The sequence below is a fragment of the Panthera uncia genome (genome assembly GCF_023721935.1).
Source record: "Panthera uncia isolate 11264 chromosome B2 unlocalized genomic scaffold, Puncia_PCG_1.0 HiC_scaffold_24, whole genome shotgun sequence".
Lineage (NCBI taxonomy): Eukaryota > Metazoa > Chordata > Mammalia > Carnivora > Felidae > Panthera > Panthera uncia.
In genome coordinates this window covers 88,676,964-88,702,880 of record NW_026057580.1, presented here as the reverse complement: position 1 = coordinate 88,702,880, position 25,917 = coordinate 88,676,964, and positions in this window count along the sequence as shown.

Sequence of the window (25,917 nt, the reverse complement as noted above, 5' to 3'; positions counted from 1 at the left end):
TTGGCATCATAGCAAATTTAAACCCCTTTTCAAAGTCACACAGTTACTAAGAAACAGTCAGGATTTGAACACAAGCAATTTAGTGCCAGAATCCAAAGTCTAACCACCATTTTCCACCTTATTTTATTTTCCTTCATTTTAACTAAATGAGTATACATCTCTCTTCACCACTAGAATAAGAGCTCCTTATGGCCAAGTACTGTATTTTGTTGATCTTTTATCTTCCTCATTCTCAAGTATTTTGTTAGTCCCTCGCACATCATGGATGAGCCATTAGCATTTGTCAAATGCATGGAGGAATATTTGCCCAGCTGTCTCAAAAGAATACAACTCCCTGGGTAAGTTACGTTAGATGGCAAAGGTGAAGAGATTTTGCAGATAAATTAAGGCCCTTAATCAGTTGACTTTGGGTCAATCAAAAGAGATATTACCTTAAGTGAGTCTGACTTAAGCAGGTGAGCTCTTTAAAAGAGACTCAAAGCAGTAGTAGTGACATTCCTGTTGGCCTTCAAGGAGCAAACTGCCATGATGTACAGAGGAATCACATGACAGGAAATAGCAGGTGGCTTCTAGGAGTCAAGGGTTTCAGTCTTAAGCCACAAGGAACTGAATTCTGTCACCAGCCGTGAGTTTTGAAGAGAGCCCTGAACCTTAGACAAAATCATAGCCATGACTGAAGGCTTGAGGTTAGCCTGGGGAGACCCTGGGTAAAGAGTCCAGTTAAACCCATGACCAAACTCTTGACTCATGGAAACTGTGCAATAATAAATGTGTATTGCTTTCGGTTCCTGAATTTGTCATAACTTATTGTGAAAAAAAAGAAACTAGTCCAGGGCATTTTAGTTTAACCTCAGCGTTTTGGTTCTGCTGAATTCCTAGAGTTAGCATGCTACCATGGCTGGAAACATGAAAGTAGAAGACAGAGTCAAGGGCTCAAAGTGATTTAACTAGAATAAAACCCAGTTGTTGGAAATCTGTTCATATTTCTCCTACCCCCAACTCTGCTTTGGACATCAAGCTCTGAGAAGTAGGTTATTCCTACTCCCTAATACATGGCACCCGTGATCATTGGTCTGTACAAGTTTCCCTCTGGTTTTAGTTCTCTCTGTTTATTCCAGATCCCTACCGCTATTCCCCTCCCCTCCCCTGACACTCCAACGCATTAAAGACATGCTTTGATAAGACTTTGGCTGTGTGATGATCCTCATATAATAGAGTGTAAGTGAGCTATTGTATGTGTGTGCCCTTACTTTATATAAATGATATTGCGTAATAATTCTCTTTCTATTTCTAATTTTTTTCTATCATGTTTATGATTTAAAGATCTAGCCACATTGGTCCTATTAATTTGTTGTCTCTTACCGCTGCTGAATGTTGCTGAACACACACATGTAACCTATCTGTGCCCTAGGTTCTTGGACCTCCAGGTCGCTTCCAGCTCTCTTCTCTCACCCACAATCCTGTTCTCCAGAAAAGCTAGTTTACATTTCAACCTGCAGTTCATGAGAGTTCCTGTTTCCCCAAATCCTTCCAAAAGTAGTAGTATGGGTTTTCTAGTTTCTTGAGTCTTTTGAGTGTAAAATATGATCTCATCAGCCATTTGAGTTTCCCTTTCTGTGACATGCCAGTTTATTTACTTTGCATATCTTCCTCCCTCTCGTTCTTCCTCCACCTCCATTTCTTTCCTCTTTCTTTCACATTTAGTTTTTTATTCGGTTTGGAATTTATTTTTGTACGCAGTGTGAAAGAGATGCATAATTTAATTTTTCTCTCTGTAAAGAACTAATTTCCCGCCCCCTCCCCACATTCAATAAGCAGGTTATTCTTTCGCCACAAATTTGTGGTACTGCTTTTTAATCGTGTATCAACTACACTTAAGCACAGACTAATTTCTGAGCTATCTATTCGGCTTCGTTGTTCTGTTTGTTTCTGTGCTAGGGTCACTCTGGTGTTTTTTTGTTTTTGTTTTTGTTTTTGTTTTTTTAAATAATGACTATGTAATATGTGTTAAGTCTGGGTCCGTAAGAAGTCGATGCCAAAATGAGGGGCTGGAAGATACATCAAACGGTAATGCCAGTCTCACCTCAAGTGCAGAAGAGAAGCGAGTAAGAAACTTCTTAAGCTGCCCTGCACTTCTAAGGAGAGCTTGGCAAGGCTGTTCGAGAGTCCTGGAACCAAAGTTGGCCACTGGAAGCGTTCCATGTCTCCCGATAATGGGTTTGCCCTAGTATCCCTAATGTCTTAGTTCAGGCTGTTATGACAAATACAGCATAGCCTGGGTGGCTTAAACAACAAACATTTATTTCTCACAGTTCAGGAGCCTGGGAAGTCCGAGGTCACAATGCTAGCATATCAAGCATCCGGCAAGAGCCTGCTTCCTGGCTTTTCGATGGCCATCTTCTCTTGCATCCTCCCATGGCAGAAGCCAGAAGAGGAAGCAAGCTCTTTAGGTTCTCTTGTTTTAAGGACACCAATCTCACTCAGGAGGGCTCCACCGTCATGACCCATTTACCTCTCAAATGTCCCTCCTCCAAATAGCATCACATTGAGGATTAGGTTTCAACCTATGAGTTTTGGGGGACGCATTCAGTCCATAGCATCTACCATGCTTCATACTCGATAGGGAGCAAGTGTATTCTTGAGCACGAACACAGCAATGGATTTCAGAGCAGAGCAGCAGGGGACTGAGTCAATTACACCCACTGATCAGACTTCTGAGAGGTGCATACTTTCACTTCCAGCTACAATCCACATGTGGATTCAAGAATGAGTCTTCTTTTCAAGACTGATTTAGCAATTCTCAAATCTGTAATTTTTTCAAACCAATTTTAGAATAGTTTGTCAAGTTCTTAAAATAACCTAGTGGAATTTATATTAGAATTGTACTAAACTTTTGGAATAATTTGGGGAGAATTTATATCTTTAAAATGTTAAACTTTCCCATTCACAAACATATCATACCATTTATTTATTCAGGTGTTCTTTCAGGCAGTTTAGTAGGTTTAAATTTTTTTTCCATAAAAGCCTGTGTATTCATTGTGGTTAAATTTTATATAACTTAGAAGACCCATCGTTACTGCAAAAACTATGCATCACTTATTTGGCTTATTAGTCCTTAACACATAACTATTATGCATTTTTGTGTGTTACATGTAATAAATAATTCATTTCTTTTTGTTCAAACTCTGACCTTATGATTTCCATCTCTATCATTTAAGTGGCTAAGTCTCCTCTTTTTACAAAAAAAAGTTCCACCATTTCTTTTCTTTTAATTTTATTAGTTTATTAATGTGGTTTCCAAATTAATTTATACATATCAATAAAATTATTTTGAAATGTACATAATCACTAAACAACAAAAGCTTCCAACTCTAAGTCTCAATGCAAAAATTGATTATTTTCTGATTTGCTCTGCTGTTAATTTGACATAATACGTCTGCTTTTATCATTGACTTTGGTTGTTTTGTAGGTTCTGGAAATATTGAATTTTCATTTACCCCTTAAAATTTCCCCATGATTTTTAGGCCATCTATCAGCCACTTTCCTTTAGCTCAATAAAGACTTAAGAACAGTGTCTGCCTAATCCCCTATCACCATATAAATAGGCAATAAAGAATTTACAGCAAGGTCAAATCTTATGGGGAAAATATTTAAAAGATCATTAAAGTAATTATTCCCTGGAAGCCAAAGTAATTGTTTTGAAATCAGATTTTTTTTAGAATCGTATAGCTATCGAATGAGCATACAGTCGAGAGAGTTAAGCACAAAAAGTAGGTCTTTGGCACGACATTTAGCAGTCTTCCAAAAAGATGGTTTACATTTCCTTGTGAAATCATACAAAAGGAACAACACACAACATGTTGGATTTACAATTGGGCTGAAGATAAGGGTATAAAGTTTTCCAGTTCATACTACACTTGTCACCCACTTAAAGACGCTCTAGGCAAGGAAGAAGAAACTCAACTTGATGCACAGGGACTGCTGAGTAAGTGTAGAACCCCCACCCGGACTTTATGTACACAAACTTTTCAGATAGCTCATTTGGATCATTGTTGGCCAGGCCTTTGGTGGCACCGTGGATGGCCCCCGGTAGCACTCACCATTGTAAATAGGCTCTCATGTCACAGAAGAAAGGAGTCAGGCAGCAAACAACCACTAAGCGGCAACATCTTCAAGCCCTTCCTATTTCTGTACCGGGGTAAAGACTTAATGGATAAAGAATGTTGAATAAAGCACTTAGGAAAAGCAGGAGAGCAGGTAAGTGCCAAATTATCACAACCTCAGGATATGATAATTTATGTATTTATTTCTAACAAAAACATGACTGAATACCTAGTGTTAACGGATTAAATTACATTGGAGGGTGTATTTGTTTTCTGTTGCTCTCATGACAAATTACCACAAATTCAGGAGCTTAAAACAACACACCCTCTTACAGTTCAGTGGGTGGATCGACAGTCTGAGTGGTCTTGACTGATTTCTCTGTTCTGGGTCTTTTAAGGTCAAAATCAAGGAATCCTCTAGCCTGGATCTTACCTAGAGGCTCTTGTGAAGACTTTTCCAGACTCACTCAGGTTGTCGGCAGAATTTAGTGGCCCACGGTTGTAGAACTGAAATCCCCATTTTTTGTTTGCTGGCTGTTAGGGGTCACTCTCAGCTTCTAGAGGCTGCCCATATTCTCTAGTGCATGGCCTCCTTCATTTTCAAAGCCGGAAGTCTTGGTAGTTCTTTTCACCTGTCAAACTTCTTCAACTTTCTTCTGTCTCATCCGCCCTGTCTCCAGGTGGAGAAAGTTCTCTGCTTTAGAGGACTCCTATGATTATATTGGGCCAACCTGGATAAGGCAGGGTACAGTCTCTCCTCAGTTACCTCTGGAAATCCCTTTTGCAAGTTAACAGTCACAGGCTCCAGGCATTAGGGTATGAGCATCCTTGGAGGTCACTTTGCTGACCAAGGAAGGTCAATTATAAGGGATAAGTCATTCCCCTGGGTCTGGTTAGTGTGCACCCTCATTTTGGCATGTCTGGGAAGAGGCAACACACTTGGGGAAGAAATTCATTATAGATGCTTCCAATGAATGGCTCATCTACAGATCACCCTCCAGTTAAGAACAGAGTTCACTAGCCCTTATGGTTTCCTTCTTCCCCATGGACCTGACAGAGATCAGGGTCCTTCAAACATGCACAAGACCAGAGAATGTGCTAATTTAGTGGCTTTTGTAGTTTTTAGTCTCCAAAACGCCTCAGCAGTATTATCCAAAATTCATTACCCCAATATCTGTCTTTGGTGACCACACTGATGCAAAATTATCTCCTTGAAATGAATTTTTAATTAATAAGTTTTAAAGTAAAATAAAAGTGGACAGCTATCTCGGGAATTTTTAGCTTACTATAGGACATTGATGTGAACAGTGCTTTTTGGATTAGATCTTTTCTGCCTATGCCCCTTGGATTCAGAGGTTATCAAAAAGCTAACAAAAATTTCTATTATTTAAAGTAGCTTAGAGAACAGAAATGAAGAGCTCACTAGAAGGAAAGTGCCCAAGGACAAAGATAAAGGACCTTATTCACTGATGTATTCTAAGCTAGATAGTCCCCGGCACAGAGTATGCACTCAGGCAATATTTGTTAAATAAATGAATGATGAATGTAGGAAAGACATGCTATTATCACATACGAATGAATCTAATCTGGACAATCTGCTGTGATTTCATTTTCTTGTGTTTGTCTAAAAGTTGGTGATCTAATGTCAAAATAAATGCATACGAAGTGAAATCTGTATAACTTTCGTAAATTCACAGCTTACTAAAGATCTATTATTACAGTATGACAAATTCCATGACTATATTGTAAATGGAATTATCTTGGTGTGTGAATGCAAGAGTGTTTGACCTTCCCCAAATTCTGAATTGTATGTACTAGCAGGACGAAAGGGAAGAGCTCGAAATCTACACTTACATCATGGCAACACTTCACTGGGTTCATTATTTCAAATCTCCATGTTTATAAGACTATTGCGCATATTTGTCACATGTCTCAAAATTTCTGCTTTCAAAAATGCATGGGAAAAGAGAATTGAAAGTGATATGCTGAAATATTAATTTTGGCAAGAGCATGGATGATTATTTTTGTTTATGAGTAAATACTAGGAGCACAGGAACACACTTTACTTTTATTGTCAGAACACAATATCCTCTACAAAGGAGCAGGGAATCAGTCTTGTCACCTCCCTGTCCCCAGTGACGCTGTTTCCTACTGGCCGGTAAAATGGCACAAGGAGCAAAGAAGGGTTTCACAGATACCACAGAGCTAAGGTGCAAACTATAAAAAGGAATAAATCAAGTTTTGATAAGCCAATCGAAGTTTTTCATAGCTTACCTATTCTTTCATATTAACTTTTTATGTTGATGGTTTATATATTCACAATAGTTGTAAATTGGATGAAAATAAGTACAAGGTAGAAGGAATTAGTTAATGCTGTTAAGGACTCGTATGTCTTCAGTTCTCTGACTTTGACAGACTCCTACAAAACAGGTCAGGAAAACATCCACAAGAAAGTTTCCATTCATTGTGCTTTCCTCCCTTGCATCTGGTAATGTGGAAAAAATTACCATACGTTCCTGTGGGGGAAGACTTGCTTCCCTTTGGGGTATTTCACCATGGAAGTGTGAATGAATAGAACATGATTATCAGAAAATCAAAGACTTTAGAGTTTACAGACTCTTAGGCATCTCAACAACACAGATTAAGGCTTGCATCCTTCAAGAGGAAAGAGAGCTTGACAATCCGGGCTGACAGTCAGTTACATCCTACAAACAAGAGTCTGTGATTGGGTTCAATTCGGACTAAATTGGCTGAACCTGAAGGGGAAAGGAAGCACATCGCCTCCTGCCAGGGGCTCATCAGTACTGTGTAGCTGTCATAACAACAGGGAAACGTGCCAACCTCTGAAAGTCACAGCCACCAAAGAAAGAGTGTAAGCCACTCTTCACGTATGATTGTTTGGGACTTTTAAAATAATGAAGTGGGCAGGTTATAGGTTATAGTTCATTCTGTTTTTGAAGAAGTGTTCTGAAAAGTAAGGAAGCCATACAGGAAAAAAAACCCCACAAGCCCTCTGAAAATATGACCTGTGTATACCTAATTTGCATATATGCTTTTCTCATAATGTCCCAAGAATTTAAAACAATGTTTACATTAGCTGTATATATATATATATATATATATATATATATGAGTCTTCGAACAGAAGGAAATACTCCGAAAAAAACTGTGAATAAAATTTGATATGCGATGCATTTAACAGCTGGAAGGATTTCACACTTAGAGCCCAATTTACAAAACTTTGGAGTTGGCATTGTTTCAACTCTAGTCCTGGAAGTCATAATTTCCCAAAGATTTTTTTTTCTGGACGTGTAAATTATTTGTGTACGGATCATCCATCATTTCAAAAATGAAGTTATCATAGCTGAAGCTGGCCAGGCATAAATGAATAACTTCAGAAGAGATGCCTGAAAGCATTATTCACTCCCACTGAAGTCCGACAGTTTCATTTGTTGGCTATCAAAATTCTTTCTTTGCAAGCAAGTGACCTCTGCTTTCACACTGCCCATCTTTAATTAGAAGAAGAAACTTGCTGCTTTGTGATCAAAATAAGACACAAGCTTCCCATATCATAAGTAGTGATAATAAAGAATAGAAACTCAGTTTTGTTCTCTGTGTGTGTATGTGTGTGTGGTGTGTGTGTGTGTGTGCCTGTGTGATGTGTGGTGATGGGGTGTGGCAGATGACTAGAATAATAGTGAGATGAAGACGAAGAGACGCTGAGGGACTGAGGTGGGTTTGTTTTGACTTGTAAGCACAAGGAAGGAAAAGAATGTCTGCCGGAGACGAATCGCACGGAGGTGAACAAATTCACACCCCTGTTGCTACTATTGGCTGCCTTAATCTGTCCCAGGCCCCGCACTCCCGGGACACCGGGACATGATGGATGGTGAGAAAAGAGGGGCACTCTATTCTTCCCCTCATAGATTCTCCTCGGTGAGGCCTCCAGGCCAGAACTTCCTTCTGTGCATCCAGATTTCTCTAGGTTCAAGAAAATGGACCAAAGCTCGGACTCATTTGCAAATTACAGTTTGATGCAGCTTCAAAGACAATTTTACAAAATTGCCAGTAATACAATCATCATCGTTAGGCGTCAAGTTGTGTTGGCCTTGCCTGTACTCGCTGAAACTTCTGGCTTTGAATCTGCGAACCATGAACAGTTCCCTTAAACACTACTTAGGATTCCATTTTGAACCACACCTTGTGACAGAAATTAGCCTTGTTGTCATTGGTTTTAGCCACTACATTGAAATGTGCTGTTTGTGGGAACTTTGAGGACTTTGTCTTCTGAGAAGTAGCCTGGTGTGATGAAAACAGCAGAAATCTGTGAGTCAGACAAAATGTTTATATCCCGGTGTTGCCATTTGTAAGCTGTGGGACTCTGAACAAATTACTATACCTCTCTGAGGTTCATGTTGCTAATTTACAATGTGTTGTACCAGATTATGGTTAAGAGATGGTAATATACATACACATATATGAGTTAGCACCTGGAATGATACCTAGAAGATAATGAGGCTGCTCTAAATCGGTATTTGTGATCCCATGTCATATCAAAGGCTGTACCAAGCCTTCAAGTTTTGTAAGAAGTGCCTCTGGAATTAGAAAAAGAATTTTAGAATTTATCTTTAGCATTGAAAAATTAGGTGTGTATATTACCATATCTCTCAGTCTGAAATAAGGCAATGAAGCTGAAGCAAAACCATACATGCGAATTTTCTGTCACCTGTTGAGGGTGTTGATTAATAAACTGAGTAATCCAAAAGACAAATTTCCCCAAGAAATGCACATGGGACCCCTGAAGGGCTGTTTGGGTGTAGCTTTTTTTTTTTTTTTATGCCTAGAGTCTGGTTCCATTAACAAATTTTGTTGAACACCGTGAGGCGTGTAACGATTTTAAATCCAGATGCAACAAGTCAAAGCCGAAGATCTAAGACTATTCCAGAATACGATGTCCTGTCACCCTGGCCACCCACTTTAAAAGGTCACAGGTCTTATTAAATACATGGAAATCTGTTTTGCCCCTAGCGATGTTCTGCTTAATTCCTGGCGGGCCACTCTGAGCTGTGCCCTGAAAAGAGGTCGCCAGGCCTGTTTTGTTTTCACACCTGCGGGGGGGGGGGGGGGGGGGAAGAACCCCAAGACTGTCATGCGGCACACAAAAGGCTCAGGTGTCTCCCTGTTTAGAAGCTGGCCGTCCCGAACAGCGAGAGGAAGTCAGGTTGCAATACTAATAAACACCTGCTGGTTCTATTACTCTCATTGGCTCATTTAGTCAGTCAACGAAACCTAAGAAAACGGTGGGTTAAACCCCAAGGCAGCCTGCGCGACAACACGCGGCTGCCAGGCCCCCCTGGGATAAAATGCGACAAGCCCCCGCCCTGTACTGTTCTGCCACGTCGGAGGGCCGCGTGGATCCCCCAGCAAGAAGTTAAAAGTAGCAACAGTAATAACAGCGTGATTTGCCAGTGCCAGGCGCTGTCATAGGCGGGCACGAGGGACACTACAGTGAATGAGAAAATAAAGGTCTCTGCTTCCCTGGAGGTCACATTCCAGAGAGACAGAGAGAGAGAGACAGCGACAAAGGATAAGCCCAGTGAGTCCCCTTCCTGTCACTCTCAGATCCCTCTGCCCATTTCCCCAGGACGTTGATCCGTGAGACGGTGACGCGTGGGGTGGGGAGGGGACAGAAGGGCCCCAGCCAGGACTTCCTCGGGCGGACAGAAGATGCCTGACCGAAGAAGGGGCCTCTGAACAAAGATCAGAGCAAGGAGAAGGCACCAGGACTGGACGGTCCTGAAGAAGATGGCCTTCTCCCAGAGAAACGCAGATGCTCAGAGCCGAGTCCCAAGGAAGCGGAGGAAGTGGAAGTCACACTGTGTCTGGCCCACTGCAAATACGCTCCGCTCCTTCGGCGGCCCCAGGAAGCATCGCTTCTTGGAGAAAAGGAAATGTGAGCGGTGCTGTGGCATTGGGGTGCATTCTCACTTAGCAGGGTGAGCATTTTTATTAGGCCCTGGATATGTGTGAGCACCTCCGAACCCACTCCTTAGGGAGGCCTGGGAGCACCATAGGGGCGCTGCTTTAAAAATGTACTTTACGGGGCGCCTGGGTGGCTCAGTCGGTTGAGCTTCCGACTTCAGCTCAGGTCACGATCTCACTGTTCGTGAGTTCTCTGGGCTGGTGGCTCGGAGCCTGGAGCCTGCTTCCGATTCTGTGTCTCCCTCTCTCTCTGCCCCTCCCCCATTCATGCTCTGTCTCTCTCTGTCTCAAAAATAAATAAACATTAAAAAAAAAAAAATGTACTTTACCAAGGGGGCCCCTGGGCCGCCCGGTAGGTTGAGCGTCAGACTCTGGCTCAGGTCATGATCTCACGGTTTGGTTAGAGGGTTCGAGCCCCGCATCTGGCTCTGCGCTGACAGCTCAGAGCCTGGCACCTGCTTCGGATTCTGTGTCTCCCTCTCTCTCTGCTCCTCCCTGGCTCATGCGCTGTCTCTCTCTCCTTCAAACATAAATAAAAACATATAAAAAAAATAAAGTAGCATGTAATACAGGAATCCTGTTTCCACACACGATCAAATCTTTGAGAGGATATAAAACATATCCCAATTGTGGGGGAGAAAAAAGATAGCCAAGCGCAACTTTAGAAAACTATTACTGACAAATGTATTTTACTAAATCTATTTCAAAAATAGATAAAATAAGAAGATAAGATAATTTACAGCCATGCATTTTATCAGCTATCAGCTGTATGAAGACAGGCTCTGGGCCATTTTATCTGTTTCCCAGACTGTATCTTGCACAAAGGACGTCAACAAACATTTGTTTAAAGAGAATCGAAATGAGTGCCAGCCAAGAAACTGGCCAGCAAATGCATTCTAAGGAAAAAGAATGATAATAAAATAGTTCTGTTATGCACACAAAATGTACCCAGAGAAATGCAGCGATTTCAAGGAAAGGAACCACAGAACAATTAAACAGTAGCATGGCTTTCCCTTAGGAGAAAAGATAGCAAATACTAAATGAAAAAGCCCTATAATAATATCTTGTGCATCAAATAGTTGGAATATAAGGATATGCATTCATCATTTTTTATTATATTGAATATCTCACCCCCCCCCCCGCAAGAACCTTTCTTTTTTGCCCAGATGAAGATAATAGAGATAAAAATAAGTTTTAAAAACATCACCACTTGCCTACGGAAGGCTTTTAGCTATGAGCAGCCGAGGAGTTAGAAGCTATGGAACCAGAAAGGAGAGGCTGGAGACCCAAACTACAAACCTGGTTTCTTTTATATTTCCCAGTTGGTCTATTAGAGCTGAATTAAAGAACTTCGCTGAATGATTCTGTTGGCATAAGTGAGTCTGGCCAGAGGTCCAGAAACAGAAACACATGGCGGAGGGCACAGGGGAATCTCAGACAGCGGACTGTGGCTTCACTCACACGCACCTACACCCCCCTCCCCAACACAGAAACACACAGACGACTTTCTCACTGGTGAACCAGCAGAGCAACCCCCTCCAATTTCTAAACTTAGAAAAGGCATGCATGAGTACTCTGAATCAGAAATATTTCAAGATCATTGTAAGAATAATCTGTCTATGGGGTGACTGGGTGGCTCAGTCTGTTAAGCGTCAGACTTTGGCTCAGGTCACCATCTCGCAGGGCTTGAGTGTGAGCTCCACATCAGGCTCTCTGCTGTCAGCACAGAGCCTGCTTTAGATCCTCTGTCCCCCCTGCCCACCCCCCCGCTCGTTCTCTCTCTCTCTCTCTCTCTCTCTCTCTTTCTCAAAATAAATAAATAAACTTAAAGAATAACTTGTCTAGGGGTGCCTGGGTGGCTCAGTCGGTTAAGCGTCTGACTCGGTTTCAGCTTAGGTCACGATCTCACAGTTTGTGAGTTCAAGCCCCACATTGGCCTCCGTGCTATCTCCCTTTCCCTTTCTCTCTGCCCCTCTCCCTCTCTCTCTCTCTCTCCCCCTCAAAAATAAATAAATAAAAAAAAAACCTATTTCACTTGTCTATTTTAATGATTATTTAATGACACCCTTTTACCATTGTGTAAATGTAATTGGAAATGAAAGGCAATCCTGGTCTATATAGCAACAGCACATGCCATCTCTCTATACCGGACCAAACAGATTCGTACCTGAGCTGGTAAATCCTGATGATTATTTTAACTCATTAGTGATAATGCCCGTAGTGCGCAACTCTACTGTTTTAACATACAGCAAAATGGTATTAAAAAAAGAGTCATCGCCCACTCCGGTAACTACTTGAAGCATCAGATCGCAGACAACGAAATCGGTGTCCACAGGACCACCAATTTCATTGCTAATGAAATGCGCGGCTGTGCACGTGTTAGAAAAGAACTAAAAATTAAAGAAGAAAATGAGAAGTCCTGACTAGAGATGCAATAAATGGGATAAATATGCAATCGAACAAGTCAAATGTTCACAGTACGGTTGAGGTGGTGGGAACACGAGTGTTCACGACAAAAGCCTGTCAACATTGCTGTATGCTTGCAAATATTCTTTTCTTTTTTAATGTTTATTTATTTTTGAGACAGAGCATGAACGGGGGAGGGTCAGAGAGAGGGAGACACAGAATCTGAAACAGGCTCCAGGCTCTGAGCTGTCAGCACAGGCCCGACTCGGGGCTCGTACTCACGGACCGTGAGATCATGACCTGAGCCGAAGTCGGCGCTTAACCGACCGAGCCACCCAGGCGCCCCGCGAATATCCTTAATAACAGGGGAAAATACAATTTAGGAAAACATGAAAAAATGACAACGAAGAAAAACGAGTTAAGAACACAAAGACTTGGAGTAGCGGACATAGTATCCTGCAGGTATCGTGGCCCGTGAGGCAGGCGGTGGAACGCAGAGCCCGAGAGCACAGTTTTTGAAGTTAAACACTTGAAGTTAAAAGAATTCAATCTTGAGACTGAGTGGCTGACTTGGTTGCGCATCTTGACTCTTGACATCATGCAGGTCATGATCTCACAGTTGGTGGGTTCGAGCCCCGCACTGGGCTCTGCACTGACAGGGCAGAGCCTGCTTGGGATTCTCTCTTTCTTTCTCTGCTCCTCCCCCGCTCGTGCTCTCTCTCGTTCTCAAAATAAATAAACTTTGAAAAATTCATTCCTTCGTTCATTAAATTAAAAAAAAAATAAAGAATTCAGCCTCAGCTCTATTATTTGCCAGTTGTGTAGCTGAGGGGATCACTCTGTTTTGGCATTAGCAAAATGGAGATGATCTTGCCTACTTAATAAAAATATAAACACAGAAAAGCCTTAGGAGAATATCAAACATTATTCACATTTGCCATTGCTGATAATTACAAAATCAAGCGAAACACCACCAGGAGGGGTAAAAATAAATTAGCTGCATACACCCTAGCCAGTTAAATGACGCACACAGCGTTAACAATATATTAAAATGTTTTGGGGTGCAAATAATGAAATACTCAAATAAAGGTCAAATAACATTTTTTGTACATCTCACATAACAAAGAGTCAGGAAGTGGATGATTTTATGGGTGGTTAATTCCGCAGCTTAATAAGATCAGAGGACTGGGGGGAAATTTGTTTCCTCTCATGGTCATGTGTTGGCTGTAGCTGCTTCAGTCATAACTTCTTCCCAGTAGAATATCCAAAGGCAAGAATAAAAAAGATGCTATTCCTTGCACATCTCTCTTGTTATCAGGGAGAAAGTGTTTTCCCAGAAACCCTATGCTATTTTTACCCCGGTCAGAAATGGATCACATGGTCACCTATAAATATTCACCAACAAAGGAGAATGGATTGCAAGGATTGGCTTCGAACAGTCATAGTTTATCCTTTGGATTTAAACAATGGACCTCTTCCTTGAATGCCGTATTGCCTAGTATCTGAAAAAAAATCAAGTTTTCCTGGGTAAGAAAGATGAATAAATAGCCATTGAGTTGATAACACACAGTTGCGAGCTACATACGGAAAAATAATGATCATGTTAATAAAAACACACAAATTACATGCTGATCACAATAAACATGTGACATAAAATAACAAAAACCTCTGTGATATAAGAAAGCCTTTAAAACTGCTAGGATTATTTCTATAGCAAAGTTTCTACCAAAATATTCCACACTGAAGTTGATTACACACAGTGAATCTATGCTATGGTAGCCCCTTTAATTAAAAAGCATGAATGATTTTCAAGAAGCAAAAGAGATCCACTTCTGAGCAACAAATATTCTTCTATCAAAATGTCTCCGATAATGAAGTGCTTTAGCTTTACATTCATTTCTTCAGGGTAAATTTTGGAATAAACGAATAGGTGGGTCCCTATTATAGAATAAAAGCTTATAACTTCCTGTTATGGGAAAGATTTTGATTACAGTGTTTGCACTTATTAGTTATGAGTAGTTACACCAGGAAATTGGACATAAAAATTGCACAGTTCATTTCAAGCTTTTACCATAAAGATGTTCCATATTTAGAATGAGATATTCTGGGCTGAGTTTGGCTGATGCAAAAATACAGCTTACTAATATTTAAGAAGCCCATTTACATGTTGTTAAAATTGTGTTACTGAGGGGGAATTGGAAGAAGGTAGTCAAAAGGTATACACTTCCCGTTATGATAAATAAGTATGAGGGATACAATGTACGGCATAACGAATATAGGTAACGATGCTGTATGATAAATAGGAAAGTTGTTAAAAGAGTAAATGCTCAGAGTTCTCATCTTAAGAAGAATTTTTTTTTCTTTGGATTGTATCTGTACGAGAGGCTGGGTGTTAACTAAAACCTATTACTATAATATATATCACTTCATAATATATGTAAATCAAATCATCATGCTCTACACTTTAAACATACACATATACAATGATGTGTGTCAATTCCTTCTCAATAAATTAGGAAAACAATGTGTCAATTAAGACTAAAATTTAGGTAGATTGCTCTGTCATTAGATGCTAGAAAGGTGGATAGAGTAAGGCAACGTACAAATGAAGCTTTGGAAGAAACAAAGTTTTACACGAATAGGGAACCAGGCAGCCACTTGAAAAACATGCCCTAGGTCCCCAGCTGATAGTATTTTGTGAGCCTTGTATTCGGGCCAAAAAATCTTTGGAAGTCCTTAGGGAGCTACAGTACCAAAGTTTCAGCTAATTTAGCATCATTTAAATGGGGCCTTGCTATATATCTTTGGGTCTGGATTTCTTTATTTCCAATTCTTTAATGGATTTATTGGGAAAAAAAAGTTTTATTTCAAAGCTCTTACTTTAAAAAGGCCTATGTAATTTTCTTCTTTTGTGAATTGAAAATACATGGTACTGCTTTGAATTAAATTCATTTCAAATCAACAATTATTTACTAAGTTCTTACCACTTGTAAATCCTGCGTTAGGTGATCCAGAAAACAATGAAGTTTAAAACATAACCCTGGACTTCTAGGATTTCCAGTAACCTAGAACTGAGTTATGCATCCTCAAAAAATCTTTCTCTGACATATTCTGTCTGTTGAAGACTCTTTGGGGATAATATGCCTCTGGATTAAGCAAAATAAAATAAAGAATGCAGGTAGGATAAAGAAAGGGCACTGAAGGGAGAGTTCTACTGTACCTACACATATCTATATATCTTCGTCTTTAATGAACATGGGTTTCTTTGTAATAAGGAAACATTATTTAACAGTTTTTGGAACATCAATGATAATCTAACTTTATAAACATCTCAGAAGTTATAATATGTATGTTGTAGGTAGCCTCCAAGATGGTCCCACTGACCCCCGCCTCCTCACCGTATCCTTACCCTTGTATACTCCCCTTCCACACTGTATCAGGGTTGGTCTATATGGCCAGTAGAATATGGCAGAAGGGAAGTATGTCATTTCTGAGATTAGGATGTGAAAGACTGAGGCTTCCCTCTCAGGATTCTCTCTCTCTCATCTATCATTCTTCTATTTCCATCTCTCTCTCTCTCTCTTATTACTTGCTGTGGGAGAAGGCAGCTGCCATAGCATGAGGTAGCCTTATGGAGAGGTAAAGGTGCATGTAATGAAGAACTGTGCCTTCCAGCTACCATAGAGCTTGAAAGCAGATCCTGCAGCCCCAGCTGAACGTGCAGATGATAAAGGACCTGGCCACTCTTGTTTGCAATCTCGTGGAGGAGCCACGTGAGCCAGAACCACCAGCGAAGCTCAGAAACTGGGAGAGATAACAAATGTTTGTTGTTTTAAGTGCTTATATTTGAGTACAGTGTTATGTAGCAATAGATATATAATGCAATGTAGAATGTCATCTCCTGACTGATAACCCCCTGGCAAAGTCCAGTTCAATTACTAGAGCATTTATTCAACAAAGCACCTGCTATTTCCTAAGTTAATCTGCTTAGATTTTCTACCATAAATGTTGTTCTAAGAAGCCCATTATTGAAAGAAAGAAGGAAAGAGAGAAAGAAGGAAGGAAGGAAGGAAGGAAGGACGAAAGAAAGAAAGAAAGAAAGAAAGAAGGAAAGAAAGAAAGAAAGAGAGAAAGAAAGAGAGAAAGAAAGAAACCTATCATTCCTCAAAGCCCAGGATCTTTAGTGTATCTATTTCATATAAGCTATTAACATGAGCTTCAAAAATTATTAAAACAAATTATTTTATATATGAAACTTGTAATTTGCTGTCTTTCAAATAACTTTCTGATTGGTGGATATATAGGTTTGGAATATTTACTTTAACTTATTTTTACTTATTATATAATTGTAGCTAATGTAAGAAACTCTCAGATCTCAGTGGCTTAAATCCATCAAACTATTTCTTATTTGTGTTAAGTCCACAGTAGATATGCTGGTAAGGGGAGAGATTTCTGTGTGGTTCTTCAAGTGTGCTGGATTTTTCCATTTCATGGATCCTGGGCTGGTCATTTGCATCTCATCAATAGACCAAAGAAGGAAGACTATGAAGGATCCAGTGGAACGTTTTTGTGTACCAAACCTCGAAGTGGGAGACATCATTCCAACTGTATCCATTGGTTGGATCTTTCTTCTCTTCCCAATCCTATGAATCTTTGTTGAGCTTAAGGTCAGAAAATGGACTTTCTCTTATTTTTCAAGGCCAGACTGTTCAGACTTGAAAAATACGTTCTTTTATTCAATTCCCCATTTAAAAAACCAAAAGCTTGCTATCAGTTTTTTGTCCCTTGTTTTTCTGCTATAGCAGGTTGAATCTCTTCTTGTTTTGTTATTGCGCTGTTCTTTTATTTGTAACTCTAGGTGGCTCTCCAAAAGTTGAGCAGAACTGGTGGGAATACCAAATTTTGCACACAATTTTTTAAAAATAGGTAAGATCAAGACATTAATAATAAATCTTCTGAAATATTACTTTTAGCAACTTCTTTGGATTTTTATTTAAAATATAAATAAATTCCTAATACTTAGGCTGAATAGTATATTAAAAAATGAATAATTTTTTTTCCTCCGGATAGCCTTTTACATTTAAAATTAATCACTTTCTATATACATTTAAATTATAATAATATTTATTTTAGAAACATTTATGTGATTTTAACTGGTATGTTAAAGTCATATTGTTAGTAGTTTCTCATATATGTGTATTTATATACACACACTTACTACATGTATTTTTATATTGCACACACTCTTACACTGATTCATAGACTATATGGTTCATGTGATTCCAACATTATTCTACTACTTAGTGAAGGGCCACTAGAACAAAGACCATAGGTTATAAAATTTTCATAATTTCTTGACATGAATATTACTGCTACCCAAGAGTATATCAAATTAGTCATTCTACTATAGATAGCTTTCTAAACTTTTTCCCCTTGAAATAAAATATACTTTTTGATGTACAAGAGGCAGGAAACAATCAAATCTTCCATTTCTGGTCCAACTTTATAATTTCACCGTTCTATTTCAAATACACCACAGAAGAGAGAAAAATTAATCCAGTAGAAAATTATACAAACTATGAATCTTACATTTTTTTCTAATAAAGAAATAATTCCAGTGATTTAGAATGATTTTGGTTTACATGAGAAAGGAAGCAAAATAGCCCCCAAATCTGGATAAGCATTTAGGGATAATATGAAAGATGGCCTAATTCAGAATTATAAAATGACGCCCAATGGAATATTTTTATTAATACAATGAATAAACATATGGCATTGAAATTTTTAAATCGAAAGAGAACTTTTCAAATCACCCTGAAAAATAACCAGATTAGTCATTTCTTTCACTGTGAAGACTAGGCTTCATTAAATCCTGAGCAAATTTTTTACTTTGGGAGTAATTTATTCTTTTTTTTTTCTTTTTGGTTTGTCCTGGAAATTCAATAGTGACTATAATAATCTCCATAATCCATAATCCAGTAGTCTGAGGATCAGATAGAAAAATAGGCAAGAACCTGAAATTCAGTCTTCCCTGGTTTTATGTATTTTGCTTAAAGGTCCTACAAGAAACAAGTTTATGCCTCTTTGATCCATATGAAATGAAGCATAACAAGAGCCTGTAAGCCCTCCCACCTCCAACACCTAGAAATTCAATATAAAATAGAACTTTCAGTTTTATTATTTTTTATTTTTATTTTAGAAAGAGAGTGAGAAAGTGTGAGCACGGGAGAGGGACAGAGGGAGAAGGAGAGAAAGAATCTTAAGGAGGCTCCGTACTCAGCATGAAGCCCCACTTGGAGCTTGATCCCACAACCCTGGGATCATGACCTGAGCCAAAATCAAGAGTTGGATGCTCAACCGACTGAGCCACCCTGGTGCCCCTGAAACCTTTATTTTAAATACATAGCAGAAATGCACAAAAAGAAATGGGTTTCCTTATGTGCTGGGGAAAAAATGAGAGCTAAACCAGGGTGGTTAGCTCATGAGCTGGTGTAGCTGCTATGGTCTAGGATTTATAATCCAAAATTATAAAATATCCAGAGAGGTAATCCCCCATGACTGAGATTCAGAAGCCATAACATGTAGAAGAATTAGACCCCAATAACATGAATAATAGAAAAAGTCTGACAAAGCATACAAAATAAGTATTTTAAAAAATAATTAAAGCATAAAAGGGAGAGTTGAAATTATATAAAAATCCAAAAACATCAATGAAAGAAAGCTTGGCAGACTCGAAAAAGGGCCAAATAATAGACACCAATAAAATCTGGTAAACTGGAAGATAGACATGCTTATTTTAAAAAAAGAAAGAAAGAACATATTGACCCAAAGATAACAAAGGTAAGGATGAAGAGCTGTAAAATGTGAATGGGATGAAGAAATATGGAACGTAGAATGACAAGATACATGTATCTGTAAGTTTCAGATGCAGAGGAAAAAAGAGAATAGGAGAAAGGCAATATTTAAATATTTAATTCCTGACAATTTTCCTAAATTGATGAGGACTTGAGTCCTCCCATTAAAGAAATCTGAGTTCCAAGCATGATAAATAAAAATAACTCCACACCTAAAACAAATAGCACCAAAATTACAGACTAGCACAGATAAAGAAAATATCTTCAAGGAAAAAAAAGAAAAAAGTCCACCACCTACAAAGGAACTGTGTGGTTAGATTAACTGCGGAGTTCTAGAGCAATAATGAAGTCAGAATAAAACGGAATAACAAGTTCATTGCACTGAATACAAATAACTGGAAATAAACATAAAACAAACATTTTTTTCAGGACAGAGGGTTTAAAGGCATATTGAGACAAAGACTATTAGGCAGTTTATCATTTGCAAGATCACCATTGGCTAAAATAAATAAAAATCCATTTTTAAAAATGTTTACTTATTTTGAGAGAGAGAGAGAGAGAGAGAGAGCGCACATGAGTGGGAGGGGGCAGAGAGTGGGGGAGGAGAGAACCCCAAGCAGACTCTGCTGTCAGCACAGAGCCAGATGCTGGGCTCAATCTCCCCAACCTTGAGATCATGACCTGAGCCAAAATCAAGAGCCAGACATTTAACTGACTGAGCCACCCAGGTGGCCCAAAAATGCATTTTAAGAAAGAAATTGAATCCAGAAGGAATATAGAGAATACAAGAGGCAATGATGTGAAATGAAATTGGTCAATAGATGAGTAATTCTAAATAATATTTGGCTGTATATTTTCTTTTTTTTTTTTTTAATTTTTTTTTTCAACGTTTTTTATTTATTGTTGGGACAGAGAGAGACAGAGCATGAACGGGGGAGGGGCAGAGAGAGAGGGAGACACAGAATCAGAAACAGGCTCCAGGCTCCGAGCCATCAGCCCAGAGCCTGACGCGGGGCTCGAACTCACGGACCGTGAGATCGTGACCTGGCTGAAGTCGGACGCTTAACCGACTGCGCCACCCAGGCGCCCCAGGCTGTATATTTTCTAAATGATTAATCTGGTAGCATAAACATAAGATAGAAATAAAATACTGGATAACTGTTACATACAGGAGATACACTGGAGTAAACTCTCCAAAGATATCTCACAGGCTAGGAGGAATGTTAGAATTTAAAATGTGTTAATAACACCATACATGAAAGAAAGAAAGAAAGAAAGAAAGAAAGAAAGAAAGAAAGAAGGAAGGAAAAAAGAAAAGAACACCATACATATTAAATTTTAAGATTGATCTTTAATAAAGTAGAAATAGACTACAAAGCTTCCAAACTATAATGGAGAGAAAAAAGGAATAAAGAAATTTGAGTGATGTAATAGAGGTAGGCAAAGAAAAAAAATGAGTAAAATATGTTGAATAAAATAAGACATTCTATCGTTCCTTACTTCCAAGAATTAGATTCAAAATTCTTATCAAGAAATAGGAATATATATACATGAGACTATTTAACATTATTTTCTCAAGATATTATCCAAATGGAAAAGAACCAACCTATATTATTGTATTATATTTAAAATAATTTAGCTAAGATTAAATTATAAACTTGGAGAGTATTAAATAAATGATGTTATTAGTACCAAACCATCTAAAAATTAAGATGGATTAGGCTCGCAGATAATTAGATAACATTTTGTGAGGTGGTTTGTGGACCTCTTCTCTAAAGAGAATATTTGGCACAATGAAACCAGCACAAAAGTTTTTTTGGAATGCCCAGTTGTACTTGAACAGATGTGGTGGATGAATAAAATAGTTCCTTCTGATGTGGTTTCCACTTCCATCTTCTGCCCAAGGTTGCTAACGTAATGAGCCATCATTTTATATATTTAATAATACAAGAAAATAAAAAATAACTAAAAGACAGATTTGCTAATGTTATATTTTATACAGTTGCCCCATTCCATTTAGCTACCCACACACCATTGGTTCCAATCACATTGTGATGCTTGTGTTTTGGTCCCTCTCATCTTGACATCCCATACCCAATCACTCCTGGGTTCATTAAGCCCCTCCCTTCAGCTGTCCAGAGTGTGACCTAACTCTGCCCTTCCACGCCAATGCTATAAATGGCAAAATTTTCCAGTGGCCCTCTTACAATAAATGTACCTGCCATGTGTTCTGTTCTGTATGGAGCTTTCTCTTTTCAGCCTTCCACTGTAATAGCGATAATACTATCAAAAATATGACTCTCCTCTACTTAGGTAACAAGTGAATTTCATGGTAGCTTTATCATGGAATCTAAGACTGCGTTCAAGGTCAAACTAGATCTCTAAGCAGCTGTGAGACTTATGGGAAACCACTAAACTTATTGAGCTTTAGTTTCTTCATTTGCAAAATAGGAAAATGGCTCCTGAATTGCCTGCCTCAAATGAGTATTATGGACAGTACTTGAAAAACAATGTCAAAGTAATTTAAATTGTATCAACCTCAATATGTTGTATTTAAAAAAAACAAACTCATTCAAGTTTTTGCACTTGCTGTTCTCTCTACTTGGACTTCTCTTCCTCTACGTAATGTCATAGGCCTACTTTTCAGGAAGACTTCCCCAATTACCTTTGGTAAAATATAGTCCATCCATCCCCAAAACCTCTCATTGCTGCAGCACAGAACACTCTTTATTCTCTCCTGTTGCTATTTCTTTTTTTCCTTTTTTTAACATTTATTTATTTTTGAGAGAGAAAGGCAGAGAGGGAGACACAGAATCCGAAGCAGGCTCCAGGTCCTGAGCTATCAGCACATAGCCTGACACGGGGCTCAAAATCACAAACCATGAGATCATGACCTGAGCCGAAGTCAGATGCTCAACCAACTGAGTCACCCAGGCTCCCCACTATATTCTTTATAATATCACCACCTACCTTTTTTTTATTTTGTTTCTGTCTGTTTTGCTCTGCTAGCATGTCAGTTCACTGCTATATCCCAGGTCCTAGATATACATACCTTGTATGTACTTAATAAACATTTCTGAGTGAAAAAAACTCATTTAAATGATTGATTTTGCTATGAATTTTGAATATGGTAACTGCTCAAACTCTGAGCATTTTTAAGTGGGTGTTCCTTTTGAAACACATAAGCAGACAGTTGTCTACATTTTCTTGCAATGTTTTGAAAGTCATCTTGAAATTAACTCTCATTGAGAAATCCAATTACTTCCAAATAATGTATATGTTGATGTACTCCCTGATTTCTAATCACCCGGGCTCAAGAAGGCCAAAACATGAAAAATAAAAACCAGGCATCTAGAGAAAATGGGAAGTTTAGCCACACTCATTTATTCTGTTCAAGAACTAGTCATTTCATCTTTTACAAGGTTCAGGGTACAATATCAACCTTCAGAAATATTCTGTGAACTGACTAAATGCTATGACAGTTAGGAACTTAAAAGCCTTTCATTAGCTATTCTGCAAGTCTGGCAAGGGACCCAACTGGAGAGGTAAATATTAAAAATTTGGGGGGCGCCTGGGGGGCGCAGTCGGTTAAGCGTCCGACTTCAGCCAGGTCACGATCTCGCGGTCCGTGAGTTCGAGCCCCGCGTCAGGCTCTGGGCTGATGGCTCGGAGCCTGGAGCCTGTTTCCGATTCTGTGTCTCCCTCTCTCTCTGCCCCTCCCCCGTTCATGCTCTGTCTCTCTCTGTCCCAAAAATAAATAAAAAATGTTGAATTTTTTTTTTTTTTAAATTTGGGGTCTAATGTAAGAAATATTTCCTCTTAAAAAAAGGAATGATTCCCACTATTTAACTGTAGTACACTATAAAGTCAGACAGATTCCTTTAGTGTAAGTGGTATTAATTGAAACAAATTACGGTGCAACTCAAAATGTATCTAAGTAGATTCAATAAATTTAGTAACTGGTTGGAAAAAGTAGATAGCAGGTCAGTCTCAGAATAAGGGATACATACATACAACACACAGAGATTTTTATTCTCTACTATTACTTATTTTTCTCAAATCATAGTAGATAAAATATAAGTGATCTTTATGCATATTTTAAAAAATATTTTGAAGTAATAGAAGAGAAACATGTCGACATCACCAACTAGACAGGTCAACATAACCCAGAAGGGGACGCACTGTGACATTTTGTTGGTATTGAACAAGTAAGTAAAAACACTTCTCTGTGCGTGCCTTCCCTTAATATGAAACCATTGTGCATTCTGCTGGGCAATCAACAAAACTTACTCTGCCAGTCCGAACTTTAGACGCCATGAAATACAAAAATGGATACGGTTTTGAAGAGTTTCGTTATAGTCATTATATAGTTTCACTATATTCATTATAAGTTAAATGCAATTGTTGCTTTCTTACCACCTCTGTGTGGCCCAAGGGCAGGTCTCAGGGCAGAGAAAGAGTCAAAATATCTACCGATATTTGGGGGGGGGGGGGAATATCCAGTCATAGTATTTCTATCAGTTTTTATAATGCACTTAGCTCGTCCACTGGTGGTCCTTTCCATAAAATAGTTTTGAAAATAAGTATTTCAAAATGTCAGAGGCCAGACAAAATGCCCTTTTAACGGATGAAAAGTCTCAACTCTGAAATGTATCTTTGTTACATGGAAGACAGATCTTTGAAGGCAGGCCTGTGTAATAAGACACTGGATCAACACGGCAGGTAAGTACTGACATCCTGGTGACTTTACTGGAGGAGTACCAGTGTTTAGTGGAATACCAGTGGTCTCAGGCACTTAGAATTTTAAAAGCAGAAAATTAATTGCCATTGATGCTTGAACCGAGATTTATGAACACGATGCGGTGGGAGAGTGGAGTCGGTTTTGTTGGTTTAACCTGCGCCGGCGATATTTTCACCCAAGCCATCGCGTCGGCGCTCATGTTGTAGGTTCCACCTCTCCCCGTTTGGAAACGCGGTACACATTTCTAAGTCCGATTTTTCTGGTTGTTTTCTGAAAAGGTTTATGATCACAGCTGCGGTAGTTATGGGTTGGTTTATAGTACGTTGCCCATAGATGGGCCCATATGTCCAACAGAGTTTGTTTGATACTATTACCTTCCACAGACACGGGGCAGTTCTTGAGGTGCACCTATAAACCTGCCGTTAAATGGACCAGCTGTACTCATAAACTTACATCAGCAGCCTCAATCCCCCCGCCTTACAAAAGTCATTGGCAATAAATCTATGTTCAGTCTATATATGCACTTTTAAGTATTTTTTTACACTTCTGAAAAGAAAATATAAAATATATCCAAGTCTTCTGTGATCCTGACTGAAATAAGAGCTGATTTCTTTGGGGTGAATAAACAATGTCTTTAAAGGCCTCACTTTCCATTTCTTTGCAAGAGGTCCAGCGTTCTTGACAGCCTTTATTCCACAGCTTAAAAAAGAGAGAGAGAGCGAGAGAGAGCGAGCAAATGATAAATGTGGGAGGGCAGGGTTCGACCTGAAATCTTTTGATAAGAACTTTTGAAGGCTTGAGCACGATTCTTTCTACGGTCACTGTCTCATGCATTTGGTGTGGCAGCTCCCTGTGGAGCCAGGAGCGAGCAAGTGTCAACCCGGTGATCCACACTGATTTGCTGTGAGAATGTGGTTCTTCAGTGTGGTCACCGGGGACCACACCACTTGCACGGGATGGACCTTCTCCACTCTCTTGCTGTGCCGTCAAAGACTCGTGGTAGTTACCAAGGCCTCTGCAGGAAAGACGTAGCGAGAAGAAGCTACTTTTCCATCTGAAACAGAATTCTGGTTCATTCTGTTCATCAGACTTGTTCCGTGGCATTCTACTCCTCACGAAACTTTTAATTATTCCTTTCAGCTCTTTTTTATTTTTGGGGGGGGGGGTTATGTGTTATGGTTTTATATTAGAAAAAAACAAAACAACCAAAACCTTGTATCTGAAATCTTCGGTAGAAATCCCAGGTCTACAACTTAACAACTTAACAGCAGTGCTGTGGGGCGGACTATTGCATCTTTGAGTTTCCTCTTCCACAAAATGGAGAAAACTCTGCGTGTGAGACAGTGCTGAGTAAATATTTGCTGAATCTCAGATCTGTGCTTCTTCTTCCACTTCAGTCACAGCATCATTTCAATTTCTCCACTTTATTCCAGAAACAATCCTTTTTTCCCACTACTATCCCCTACTCTACATGATGAGAGTGATAAATGCTTCCCGTTTGGACTATTGCAACGGCATCTGATCTGGTAATCCACTTTCCAGTTCTTCCCCTTTTCAGACCATCTTCCTATGAGATTCTCATGATCTAGTCGTTCTCTTGCTTAGACGACTTTCGTTCCAAATGTATGCATAGATTTACAGCTTTTTCTTAAATTACAAGACATTTCGGCCAATTTAAATGAGTCAAAGATACATGTTTTTTTTAAAAAACCAACTTTGGAGAGAGTTTTAAATTACTTTGAGGATGTAAAACTGGCTTTCCAACTAAAGCAAAGTTAAAAAGCCTTCTGAAAATTCCCTTGCCTGAACGTTCTCATCTTGAAATGGCTGG